We start from the raw sequence: 12854 nt of genomic DNA on the forward strand, positions 1-12854 counted from the left end.
CGGTGGCTAGAAGGGGGAGGTGGGAGCAACGCAGCCGTCGGTGAGCGCGGCGCGTGTTGCAGTGATTCATGATGCCGAGTGGTGGCGCGCGCGTCGACACTAAGGTGCCTCCGCTGTAGTTTGGCTGCTGCCGGAGCTAGCGAGTGCGCTCGGTTTGCATGGTTCTGTTCGGTTCTTTTAGCTCCACGGCTCATTTCTGTTTGCATTCATGCTGTGCAGTTGTACCTCCTTGTGGTGACAATAGTTTTACACGTTGCCATGCCGTAAGAAGCCATGGCAAGTCGCATGAAACGACAGACGCACTGTTTTGCGCCGGGCTGCACAACAGGCTATATAAATCTGCTAGAAAAGCAAAAAAAAAAAAAAACCTTTCTCGGTGCCTGATGACGATGAGGCACTTAAAGCGTGGCAGCGGCGCGGGCCCCGTGCATACCTATAAGGCCTTAAACAGGACTTGGAAGATCTGCGAGCTGCACTTCGAACCCCAGTTGAATCATCTACAGGGTGTCCCAACTATCATGCAACCAGATTTAAAAATATCCTATGTTTGCCGTCGCTTGTAGATACTCCGTTTATTTTTTGCATTCCGCTTAATTACATAATTAGACTTAATCAACTTCTCGAATATTACAATTAGATGAAAAGTGTCAATGTGAAAATTGTAGAACAACTTAATAAACTACCGATACAACTTTCTTTTGCTCAATACGTGCTACATAAAAGTGTTTTTCCGAGCGTGAAAGAAGCCAGCGAATACACGCAAAGTGCCTCGAGCGGCCAGTCGCGCGGCAATTTTGCGTGTATTCGCGGGCTTCTTTCACGCTTGGAAAAACACTTTTATGTAGCACGTATTGAGCTACAGAAAGCTCTATCGATAGTTTTTCAAGTTGCTCTACAATTTTCACATTGACACTTTTCATCTAACTATAATATTTGAGAAGTTGGTTAATTAATGAAGCCTAATTATGTAATTAGGCGGAATGCAAAAAGAATCTGAGTGTCTAAAAGCCACGACAAACAACATTGCCTTGGTTCTGTACAGCTACGGGGCATTTGCATATTTTTAAATCTTGTTGCATCATAGTTGGGACACCCTGTATAATGGATCATATAATCAAGTGCTGTATGTCGTCCTTTTGAGTATTCTTCATGTCCCCGCCGTTCTAGTTCATCAGCGACTAAAACAAGTGTTTACTTAACTCCTATGTGGAATGATTCTGAAGCATCATATATTGGTATTAACCAATTTGACGAGCAGGATGCAATGCGTCGCAGTAATATGACCTAAGGAGCTCTTCACTGCGAGCCTAGTAATCGGTGCAGCTTTTTTTACCCACACCACTAGCATAATCTTCTTCGCATTAGCTGAAATCATTCTTTTTTTCACTCCCGACGATTCCGGAAAGCACGTAGAACGCGTGCGACCGAGACGAGCGAAAAATATTTGTGCCGGCCGTGACGTGCCCGAATCTAATGCATTTTAACACTTAACCGCTCATCAGAGGATAGCTGCTATTCATTTATTGTCTCCTCTACTAACAAGGCACGATATGCATTAGCTTAACGCTAGTTATGTCAAATATGCGACCGCTAATTGTGAACAGAAACGCCCGCTTCGAAACCCGCGGCACCAACCGCCGTGCTTCCGCGCCTGGGGAGCGATCTTGCTGTCGACTGCAGCACCGCCGCTGCTGTCATGATTGCTTGCAACACTCCGCCGCCGCCGTTGCTCTCACCTCCCCCTTCTAGACACCGTAACCTTGAGTGTCCACTCGTTTTTTTTTTTTTCTTCTTATTTGCTTGGTTTCTTGTGTACCGCCAACGCAGCACTCGCCGAGGCAACGGCGGCGAAGCCCTGGTCGGAGACGCAGCTCCCGCGCTATAGCGAGCGCGCGCCAGTCGAACCCGGACGCGCCCGGTCGTGCTCGCCGCTCTCGCATTCATAGTTTCCTTGTGGACGACACCCTAGATACAGTGTACTTGAATTCTAGTACGCTGTACCCTAGAGGTGCTGCTGCAGCTGCCAGGAGAGGAGGCAGAGGGGAAGGGGCGCAGTTAGCGCTACTTTATGGCTGTGGTCCAATACTCGCTTAAGACGGCAAAGTAGACGGCTAAGTGGACAGCGGCCGTCTTAAGTCTCGTTCCAATTCTCACGAAGGCGTCAAAGTAAACAGCTTCGCGAAGACAGCATCGAAGTCAGAAACGATGCAGGCTATTTTCCTGTCCAAACAAGATGGCGGCTGAGCAGGATGCTTAAAAAACCGACAGGAAGTTCGTCTGCGCACAAGAAAACGTAGACGTGCTTTCCTACGCCCTTAATGTAAGTCACATCATGTTTTTCATAGTTTCGCAGGCGCAAGGACTTAAAATACAGAAATAATGCGTGCTTTTCTGAACATTTTTTTGTCGCCGTGAGGTGGCGTCGAGTCGCAGACGCGTCTTTCATACGTCATTCAGACGGTTCGAAACGCGTTCCATTACATGGCCTCGAAGCTGTCTTGGCTGTCTCCTAAGCTGTCTACGTAGACAGTCTCCGATGCTGGCCAGAATTGGAACACACCCTATATTTTTCCAGGGGCTTTAGCTCTCACATCAGTCGTGGAGGTGCGCGTAAGGTGCGCTTCGTGCGCCGTCCACTAGGGGGCTACGTGTCGGGTCTTCCGCGCCCGCTCCTCTGTGCGTCGCGGTTTCCCGTCCGTTGCGTTCGCCATGAAAGTAGACGAGGACCGCGGGCCAAGTGTTGTATACCGTCGAGTTTCCGACGACGAGGACGCCGGGCCTAGTGTAGTGTAGTTCACATCGTTTACATCAAGAATTCACCCGCATTATCTGTGTCTGTGTGCTACTTCACTTTAATAACACAAAGTTAACACAAGGAAAGCACAAAGTTAACCGAAACAATACACCAGTGTACACCAACGCCGAGGTGCGAGTGCCACTAGCAGACACCTAAGTCAAGGTTTAGGGTCATTTCTCATTTTAAATCTTGGTACATGATAGTTGGGACACCCTGCATATCCTCACAGGATGAAGATGAAACAATTGCCCTATGAAGAATCCGAGATGACAAGTTACCTTTACGAAAGTTACAAATAAAAAACCCACAAGATCGTTCGAGATGATAAGGAATGTTAAGAGTTGACAGTTGGCGTCTCATGCAACGGCGGATAAAGCAATGATACGGCACACGTATGCTTGTACGAAATGTATACGTAATATTTCCTTTCGCTAATCTTTGTATTAAACAATATGCATAACAGCACTGTTTGGTGAACCACCTCTCCAATATATGGTAACTTCGTGGACACAAGTGCCACATTTGTCGATGTCGCGTCACAGAATACATCGCGGCCTCCATTTTTGGGGTATAATCCAATTACTTCCAGCTTATACTTTGCCGTTCTGTGTGACTATGGAGTCACTTATGTCTCATGCAACCGTCCTGGAGGCACATTCACGGCGCTGAAGACGCCCGAGTTTTGGGTAGTGGCCAGCCGTATGTGGGAGTCTCGTGTGCATTCCGTGGAGCTTATTCACGGTAAGCAGGAAGGTGCCTGCCATCACCTGCAGCCTAGAACAACATGGCGGCGTCGACCCATCGAACTTTCTGCGAAATGCTTTATAATCCTAGTCGAAGAACTTACCCGGCGCGGCTTCGGCGTCACCTCGTAGGACGGATCTTGGGGCAGATGGGGCGGTCTGAAGGCCGGCCGTCTGAGGAAGCCTGCGGCGCTCGCAAGCGCACCAGGCGAACCAGTGCTCCACAATTGCGACATAGAGCTGCATGGGTTCGATGGGAGCCATGTTGGGCTCTGCGCACCACCCAAAAACCTTTCCTGCGACAACGGCGACAAAGGTAGGGTGCCGGCTGCGGTGGCCGGGTCGTTGATGCAAGCACCGGATGGACCGCCATGGGGTGGTCCCGTCGGTGACACGCCGCCCTCGGATGTCGCCGGGCGAAGGCGCTTTCCCTTGCGATTGCACGGTAAGCGGGCGGTGTGAACTCTGACTCCTGCATCTGAGAATATAAATTTATGTTTGGGCACAGAAGTGGTCCCAGGGTATAGCACATCCTTAGTCGCTGCCTTTCGTATACTATATACCAATTGGTGACATGCCGGTGGCTAGCGAAATGATTTCTCTATGCGACAAATACGTGCGTCCTATAGATACGTTCTTACTTTCTTTCGCAAGAAGGTCCCATCTCAATCGGTTAGTAATGTTACCGCTGGGTTATACAACGCCAGATAGTTAAGGGATGGCCTAATAGATTGCACATTTTGGGGAGTTGGGGATTCACTCTTGAACTATAAAACATTGCGTTTAGCATTCATAACTAAATGTTAATTAGGAAGCTTGCGATAGTGGCAGCACCATATTTAGAAGCGCGCTGTCAGAAAAAAAAGGAAAAGGAAAAAAAAAACGAAGAAAGAAGTGCGCTTCCATTCCGCCCTGTGAAAGTGGTTATACAGCGAAGCTGGTGCGGACGTTTGACAAGTACCACCACCCCAACTGACGTTAGGTGACGTTACACAAGTAACACCACAAGCGACGTACGTCGCGCTCGCACGCACGTGTGCGGAAGTGCAGCATACATCCTCATTCTTCTAGGCCGTCCGCCAAGCGCGACTGCCTTACTAAACTAGATTAATGTTAAAATGTAAATTGCGTCAGAAAATGCGTAAAGTACGACTTACACACAAGCTGCAGACATGATACCTTCGGATTCTAATACGAATACGCGAGAAAACGTAATTCTGTTACCCGGAAACTGAATGACAAAGCCCTTTTCCAGCTGCTATTTGAGGTCCATTCTCATTCATCATTATTCTTGTAGGCCCTCCGCAAGTGTGTTATTGAACTAATTGAATTTGTGAATGTAAAATGTGTGGGAAAATTCGTAAGGTATACGACTTACACACAACCTACAGACATGATAGCATCGGAGTGTAATTCGAACATAAGAGAAAACACAATTCTGTTACGAGAAAACTCAAAGACAACCCAATTTTCCAGCTGCCGTGGCGGTACTGTTGTTGGACGGTGTTTACGATAATGTTCATTACGGTCGCAGCGCTCGCTGAGCGACAGATGTAACGTGCTTAGCACCCGCGCATCAAGGATAGATACATTGTGTACACACGTTCGTCAAGCGCGCACGCACGCGTGCGGAAGTACAGCTTCCGCATTCTTGTATATAGGCACTCCACCTGGCGCAAGTGTGTTATTGAACTAATTTAATTTCTCAAAGTAAACTGTGCACAAAATTCATAAAGTACGAGTTACACACAACCTACATACATGATAGCATCGGATTGCAATTCCAATATACGAGAAAACATATTTGTGTTACGCGGAAACGCAAACACAAACCCCTTTTTCAGCCGACGGACCTACAACACCAAAGGGCCTCTCCGCCTTGAATAAACGTAGACAATCCATATGCCGCCTACAAAGTCGGAAACTCGATAATTTACGATAGAAATCCAAAATTCAAAGTATATCAGCTCATTAGCGTTGGCAGCTAGAACTACGCGTTGGAGCTCGCGACCGATACGTGGCACGTTAAGCCTATAATCGTGCAGGTCGGTATCCCGAAAGCGCGGTATACCTTGTGCACGTCCTTGCCGGGGCGCTTGGCGTCCCTTGCGAGGGCTTCGGCTACTACCCGGCGGACGCATGCCGAAGTCTTCTCGCTCGTCGGGCGCTCGCCGCATCGGGCCACGGGGCTCGGGGGACCCATGCTTGGAAGTTCTGGATCGCGCCTTCTTGCGTTTCTCGGCCTCAGCTTGCGGCACCTTCGCGTTGGAGGTCCGCTTGACATCATTTGTTGGCTCCATCGATGAGCACTATATACGCGCTTGTTGAGGATGAGTTGATCGATCAAGCTGCTGCTGCGGTTCTCTGTTTCCGAGAGGCCTAGGATCGTCTTCTTGGATCGCGCTTAGAGGATGCCGCGTGAGCACATGAACAGCGCGAGAGGGCGTACGCCTGGATTGCACTTGTTCCCCCCGTGTGGTACGTACCTACTAGAGGGAGCGTCCATGAATTGAGCGGCGTGCACGAAATGCTTTAGATTTGGCAGTTCAAAAATTAGGATTATTTTTTATTTATATGCTGAGTTCTGCTGCAGTAATCTGTACACGTGTGACCTGGCCAAAATTGAAAAAAAAGAACGCCATATAACAAAGGCCAATCAAAACTAAGCCTCCAACAAAACAGATTTAGCTGGATGCGAACGGTTTCCTGGCTTTAGTTTATTGGTAGCGCAGGTTCGTTATTTACACAGATGACTTCCCAAGTCCTATGTCAGCTCGTTTAGAACGGTATGGCGTAACAAGAGCATCGCCGTCATGTTTCCAATATGTTCACATTATTTGTCGATGCGAGAGCTACACACTGTCAGCTTTGTTTTATCCCAAGTTGAACATGCTACGCGACATCACCCTCGGCACGTTCTTAGGCCGTATTAACGCGACAGCGTTAAGGGCCCCGTGTCGCAGAAAATTCGGCGTTGGCGTCGGCGTAAGCGCCGGCGTCCGTGGCGGAGAAGATCATCCCGAATCTACCCGACCGCACAGGCCCTCCACGTATCGCAAGGTGTTAGTGCAACAAAAAATGAATTTTTCACAGTAAAATCCGTCAGAAAAATGGTAAAGAACGACTTAACCACAAACTACAGAAACGGGTGGCGTAGGATTGTAATTTGAATGTACGAGAAAACATAATTCTGTTACGAGACAACTCAAACACAAACCCATTTTCCAGCATTTCTACCATACCAATGGCGGCGCGCTCGGGTAGGTTATAGTTGCGAAAATCCTATCCATATGGCGCTCGCATCCTCGGCAGATCAAATTGGGACTTAGCATGCCTAATGCGTTTTGGAGCAATAGCATTTTTGGGGCAATAGCAAATTTGCGCGAGCGTCGAGGCAATAGCAAACAATTAACAAAATAATAAAAAAGGTCCTAGGGCCTTCACATCTTATTATAAGACGACTTATATTGCCCCGGGAAAAACGTCTTGCCAGCAATACATTTCTGTTTAAAGCGAACCCGACTTAAAGAGGATCGGTGTAAGCTTGGTCTTTGTAAGCTGGCTTTCGCACGTTCTGCGTTGCAGTGAAGCTTACTCATAAAGAAAAATGCGATGCGAACGGGTCCCGATAACGCTATCGCGTTCCACTCTCAAAGGCGAAGCTTAAGCGTCCTCCAATTTTCTTTGTCTTGGGATATGAACTGTGTCCCACTAAAGTGCTTAAAACTTGTAGTACTACAGATCTAGATGAGACTCTGTATTATGTAAATTGACTTTTGTGTTAGTGCACTTTGCCCGCGCGTGTACTTGTGCTTTGCTTTTGTTTCTATCGAACTCCTTTTCTTTCATTCCTCACCATCTAAACTTGTGTAGCATACCGACCTTGTCGATAGGCAATATAGACACTCCAAATATATATATATATATATATATATATATATATATATATATATATCGCACCTTCACTTTCTGGCCTTGCGTATCTGAGTTGCCCGTGACACATATTCCTTCGGCGACTCGTCATTACGTTTTTTGCACTTCTCGTTCATTTAGTTTCTTCACTCGCACTCGTGAAGCTCACGATCAGCTTTTAAGCTTTTGTGTCGCAGTCGGCACGGCGCCTCGCGACTCTCGATTACATCCTTTCCTCGGCGCGCTTCTGGCGCGCTTCGCTCTCGCATCCGTCGGGATCTTCATATCGAATCTCATTCAACATTGCGGTACCTACGACTACTGGTGCAACACGTGGCCGTTCCCGCAACCGATCCCGGGGACACAGCCAGTCCCAAAGTCGCAGTAGGTCCAGGGGCCGCAGGTAGTCTAAGGACCAGAAGCAACCACGTGGTCGGAGCCGATCTGTGAGCCGCAGCCAGATGCAGCAAAAAGAGCCTCGGGCCACATGGATGAACACGACCGACCAGCGCACCAGGAAAGTGACAATGGTGAGTTGGTCAGTGTAGTTTCCCCCTCTTTCCTCCTCTTTTCCCATTCATCCTCGTCCACACCACAAACGCCAAACAAACTACCTCCTGCACAAACTATTCCACTCGCAAAAAAAAAAAAAAACCACACCCGCACCCGAGAAACCCCCTAATAATTCCTGCACCAAACAAGAAGTGGGCGAAATGATCGAAGAAATGGCGACTGTCCTGAGAGCGGAAATGCAAAAAAAAAAAAAAATGAAGGAAGAGATTATGGACGACGACAAGCACATGCTACAACAGGTCATACAACAAGCCAAGACTGACATGATTTGACATGACTGACATGACATGACATGATCAGCGCAACCTTCAGCTCAACCTTCATCCATCAAAACGACTCCCTCCCACATGACACTAATGCCACTAGAGAACCACGAAGGTGACACCCTTACATTCGTCCGGCTCGTACAACAACACCTTCCCTGTTCCCTCACCAGCGAGGTGGTATCAACTAATCATGACCAGCAAACCTAAGAGACGCGCTACTACACCTTTCCGAGTGTGGCAATGGAATTGTAGAGGGTACCGAAGAAAGAGGGGCGCCCTTACACAGTTTCTAGCCACACAGCCTCACCCACCAGAAATGATAGCACTACAAGAAGTACACTGCACTCCCACCCTCACTGGATACAACGCGTACACAGACAAGCACGACACCACCAAACCAGCTCTATAGCTACCATACTTGTGTCCAGAACAAATCATAGTGATCGAGCACACGCTCGACAGCTCCCACATTCCGTATGTGCTCTTAGAAGTTGTACCCAGGAATCGAAATCAAACCAGCTTGTTTTTGCGGAACATCTACAGTGCACCTAAATCACGACGGAACGACTTCGGACATCTTTTTCGGCCGCCAGCAAACAAGCCAAGAGATTGATTATTCTGGGGGATTTCAATGCGTCCCACCCAGCCTGGGGGTACCAAACAGAAACTCCAAAATGCCGCCGTCTAGCCCACGCCATAACCCGTTATCGATTGACTCTGCTGACAGAACCGGACACTACAACCAGAATGGCTAACAGTGTGAGCAGAGATACCTGCCCCGACCTAACAATGATCAAGGGGTTGACTCAGTGCTCCTGGAGCAACCTAATGGAGAATCTGGGCAGTGACCACAGCATTCTAGCCAAAGAAGTTCAACTGATGGCCACACGCACCCCAGAATGTGCAATCAAAATAACGAACTGGGACGCCTTTCGACACAACTGAACCAAGTCTGAACAACACGACACACCTTCCCTGCACGAGTGGATACAACAGCTACAATCAGATTTCAAAGCTGCCACCAAGCAACTCACTGCAACAACGGAGACACCGGATATGGACAGACATCTGCTCCGCCTCTGGGAAGCGCGAAGAGGCCTGACCAAAGGATGGAGGAGGCAGCGGCACAACCGTAGGCTGAAACATAGAATCGCACGGATCGCAGCAGAAGCGGAAGGATGCCATCAACCTCACTAATAGCAATTGGCGCAACTGGTATTTCTTTTTTTTTTTCGTGGTGACTTGAAGTGTATAAATTGTGAAAATAACCTGTTTATAAATATATTTTGATAGTATGCAAATAAGCTTCCCCCATACATTTGAATAAGTGTTGTTGGTAGAGCAGAAGCTGGGCAGAGCAGAAACTGCCCTCCCTCCCCGTCACTCCTGCGCTGCCTTCCCGCATTCCTTCTTTCGCGTGGGAGATTGAGTGGCCAGTACCCCTTACGCGCGGTTGCAAGATACGCATTTGGTGCCGCAGAACAGCGTCGCCTCCCCCTTCCTCCCTCCCGTAACCACACGGCCTTTCGCGCGACGGAAGTCGCGTTTTCTCTCCGCCGTGCGTTCGCTCTCCGTGATAGCGCGCGTCCCCCGCGCGCTTGCACTCACACATACGGCGCGCGGCGACGATTTTATCGCCCTTTGATTTTATGCGGAACCTCACGGCGACGGCGACGACGGCAGAAATCAGCTTGAAGTGTCCATATAATTGCTATCGCAATAGAATGAAATCGTACGAGAGCTATTGATGTGACATGCCACGCTCGTGCAGATGTTTGCAAAGTGATCTTGCAGACGATGACGGGAACGCAATCACTGATATCGATATCTAGTGCACTATTGTTACTTCAAAGGTAAAAAGAAACCGTTGCGGCAGGCGTACATTCATTAATCAAACGCGTTTTTTTTATATATCTAAAAGAGCATACAGATCATGAACTTATTGTTTCAAGCTCAGTTTACAGCAGGCTCTTTTAGGCCGCACTTGGACGAGTGAAGACGAAATGGTCAGGCAACAGTGCACCGCAGCCGAGGAGTGAGCGTCGGCGCCCATCGCAGCTTGTGTTCAGTGGTTGCGTGCCCTTTTCCTCCAACCGACGCGATGACTTGTCGGCGCGCGCTGAAGCTTGCCGACGCATGTCAGTGGTTGGGCCCTAAGAGCTGTGCTGTAAAATACTAGGAGAGCATGACTTTAGGCAGCTTGCCTCGGCAAGCCCCCCTCTTGCTCCACCCCTCCTTTTCTTCGTGGCCCATATCCGCATTGACTCCTGGAAAATAAGCCCTGCATTATTGTGTGGTTTGTGGTACCTCTTAGTGACACCGTCGTCACTGTCAACCCTCTCCACCGCTCTACACTAGTCTCCCCCTTAAGATCTCCGCCCGCTGGGCGGTTAGAATTCACCGCTTGCCTGTTACGTGGTGACGTGGTGACTCAAAATTTATGACTAGCCTTCACAATTGTTGCGTCACGCTATCTCCTTTTCTTCTAAATTCCTCTACGCCAGAATCGCATACGGCATATGCGAGATGTCACTCCGCCGTCATCATTGTCATTATCGGCGTCGTCGTAAGGCCAACCGGGCCAACTATTGCAGTTTCGGGCGACATGCAGGGCTTTCCCTTTTCAGGGTCCTTTGTGGGTATTGGTGTACGAGGAAAGGCTAACTGCATACGAAGAAGAAATCGCAGCGCAGGTCAGTCAGAATAAATAAAGCATAAAGTCCTCCGAAACCATCTAATTATGCCTCACATAACAAACATTCGTCACACATCACTGTAACCCCCCCCCCCCCCCCCCCCCCATGCCCCAGTCTCTCGCATATGTCCAAAGCTTGAAAATTCATGGTAACGAATGCTTGGCTAATTGCGTGAATATGTGGGTTACAAGCGTCCGCACTTGAAAATTGTGCGCTGAGTTCAAATGAAATAGATATTGGGATCATTTGAGGGCTGATGAGTGGGAGAAATTTAACAATTTCGGTTAATTAGGATTGTTGCAAAGAATTACTGGACATTCTTTTCTGCGAATTTTCAGGAATTCCACGAAGCAGTTATGTTTTTTAAATGTGTTCCGTGAACTAATCGAGACACTTGTTTTATATATAGAGAAAATAAGCGGCAGATTATGACTGATGTGTAGACGAAGTTAAATTAAACGTCTCCACAACCGCCTCTACTGGGAATTGAACGCATTCCATTTGGGTCACACTCGACATTCGGAAGTCGAGTGCCCCAGCCACTACGTTATCGCGCAACAATTAACAGCCCTGGGCAACTAGTGCGAGGTCTTGCGCTCCACACAGACTCTGAGAGCAGTGGCATCTGTGCATGTATTTCTGAGGCATGAATCGGCCCAAATGCGGAGCCCATTCATGCTCTTTTGGCCTCAGTGTCTGAAGGTTTCATGCGGGACATCCAAAAGAAGTCATCGAGCCTTAAAACTTGAAGCCTTTAACATAGCACCTGCCTCCTCACCAGCGGCCTAAATAGTGATTTACACAAAAATCGTGCAAGGAGACTTTTCATGCTGCCGTCACGTCGGGCAGGTAGGTGCTTGGACATTTCCCTACTGGAATGATAGAGCAAAGAAATATGACTGTTTTACACAAGATAAATAAGCACAAACACGACGCACTGTTGTGATCGGCCGTTTAACCTTGAAAACAGTCGCTCACGGAGCTAATGGTGAACGAGCCGACGACCCCGTCCGAGCCATCTTGACCATGACGAATCATGGCTGGCCGTTGGGCCCTGCCAGGAGGTGACCTTCCTTCTTGTCACTCGTCATTCGACCGCACTGCCGCGCCGAAGAAGGGGTCAATGTGCTTCCCTCCTCCCCTGTTCGTGCGCAGTGAGGTGCCTGTGCTTGGCATAAAGCTCCATTCGGAGAAAATGTGCTACCCCCCTCCGAATTGGCGAGACATGGTGACATCCGTCTCCTGACGCCTGATTGGGGGAAGGCGACGGAAGAGAGAGAACGACGGGCTTAAAAGAGGCGACGGACGCTTGGTGAAGATGGTCGACAGCTGGAACTTGAACGCGAACTTCATATGTTCCGGATTTCTCCAGAAGAATCTTGTAAATAATGTAATATAAGCTTGCGTGTAACCGTCTTGGATGTCGGGCTCAGCCCACGGAGTAATATAAGACAGGAGCGCCGACTCCACTCGTCTGGAAGGGACACGTTCTGCAACGCCGCTTCCTGCTTCACTGCATGTTCGCCAGATGGCGCTACGGATGAGGAAAAACTGTGGAGGGGAGAAGCGGGCACAACAAACCGAAGGAACAAAGGCGCGGGCGGGCCAAGGCAAAAAAAAATGTCGCAGTTTTGCCCGAAAGGCGAAGCATCGATTGCGACAGCAAATTAGTAGAGAGCTATTCGGAGTAGGGATAGTAGTTTATCGGCTGCATAAACTTATACACATTGGCTTACTAACTGAATTAACAATCGTGGTGTCAGCGCGCACAAGCAAACATGAATAGATCCCACTGAATGGCCGCAGCCAACGACTGTCAAAATGCTGGCAGCAAGCGCAGGTTCGCGCGGTCTATCGCTTAAACGGA

The sequence above is a fragment of the Dermacentor silvarum genome, chromosome 4, assembly GCF_013339745.2.
Source record: "Dermacentor silvarum isolate Dsil-2018 chromosome 4, BIME_Dsil_1.4, whole genome shotgun sequence".
Lineage (NCBI taxonomy): Eukaryota > Metazoa > Arthropoda > Arachnida > Ixodida > Ixodidae > Dermacentor > Dermacentor silvarum.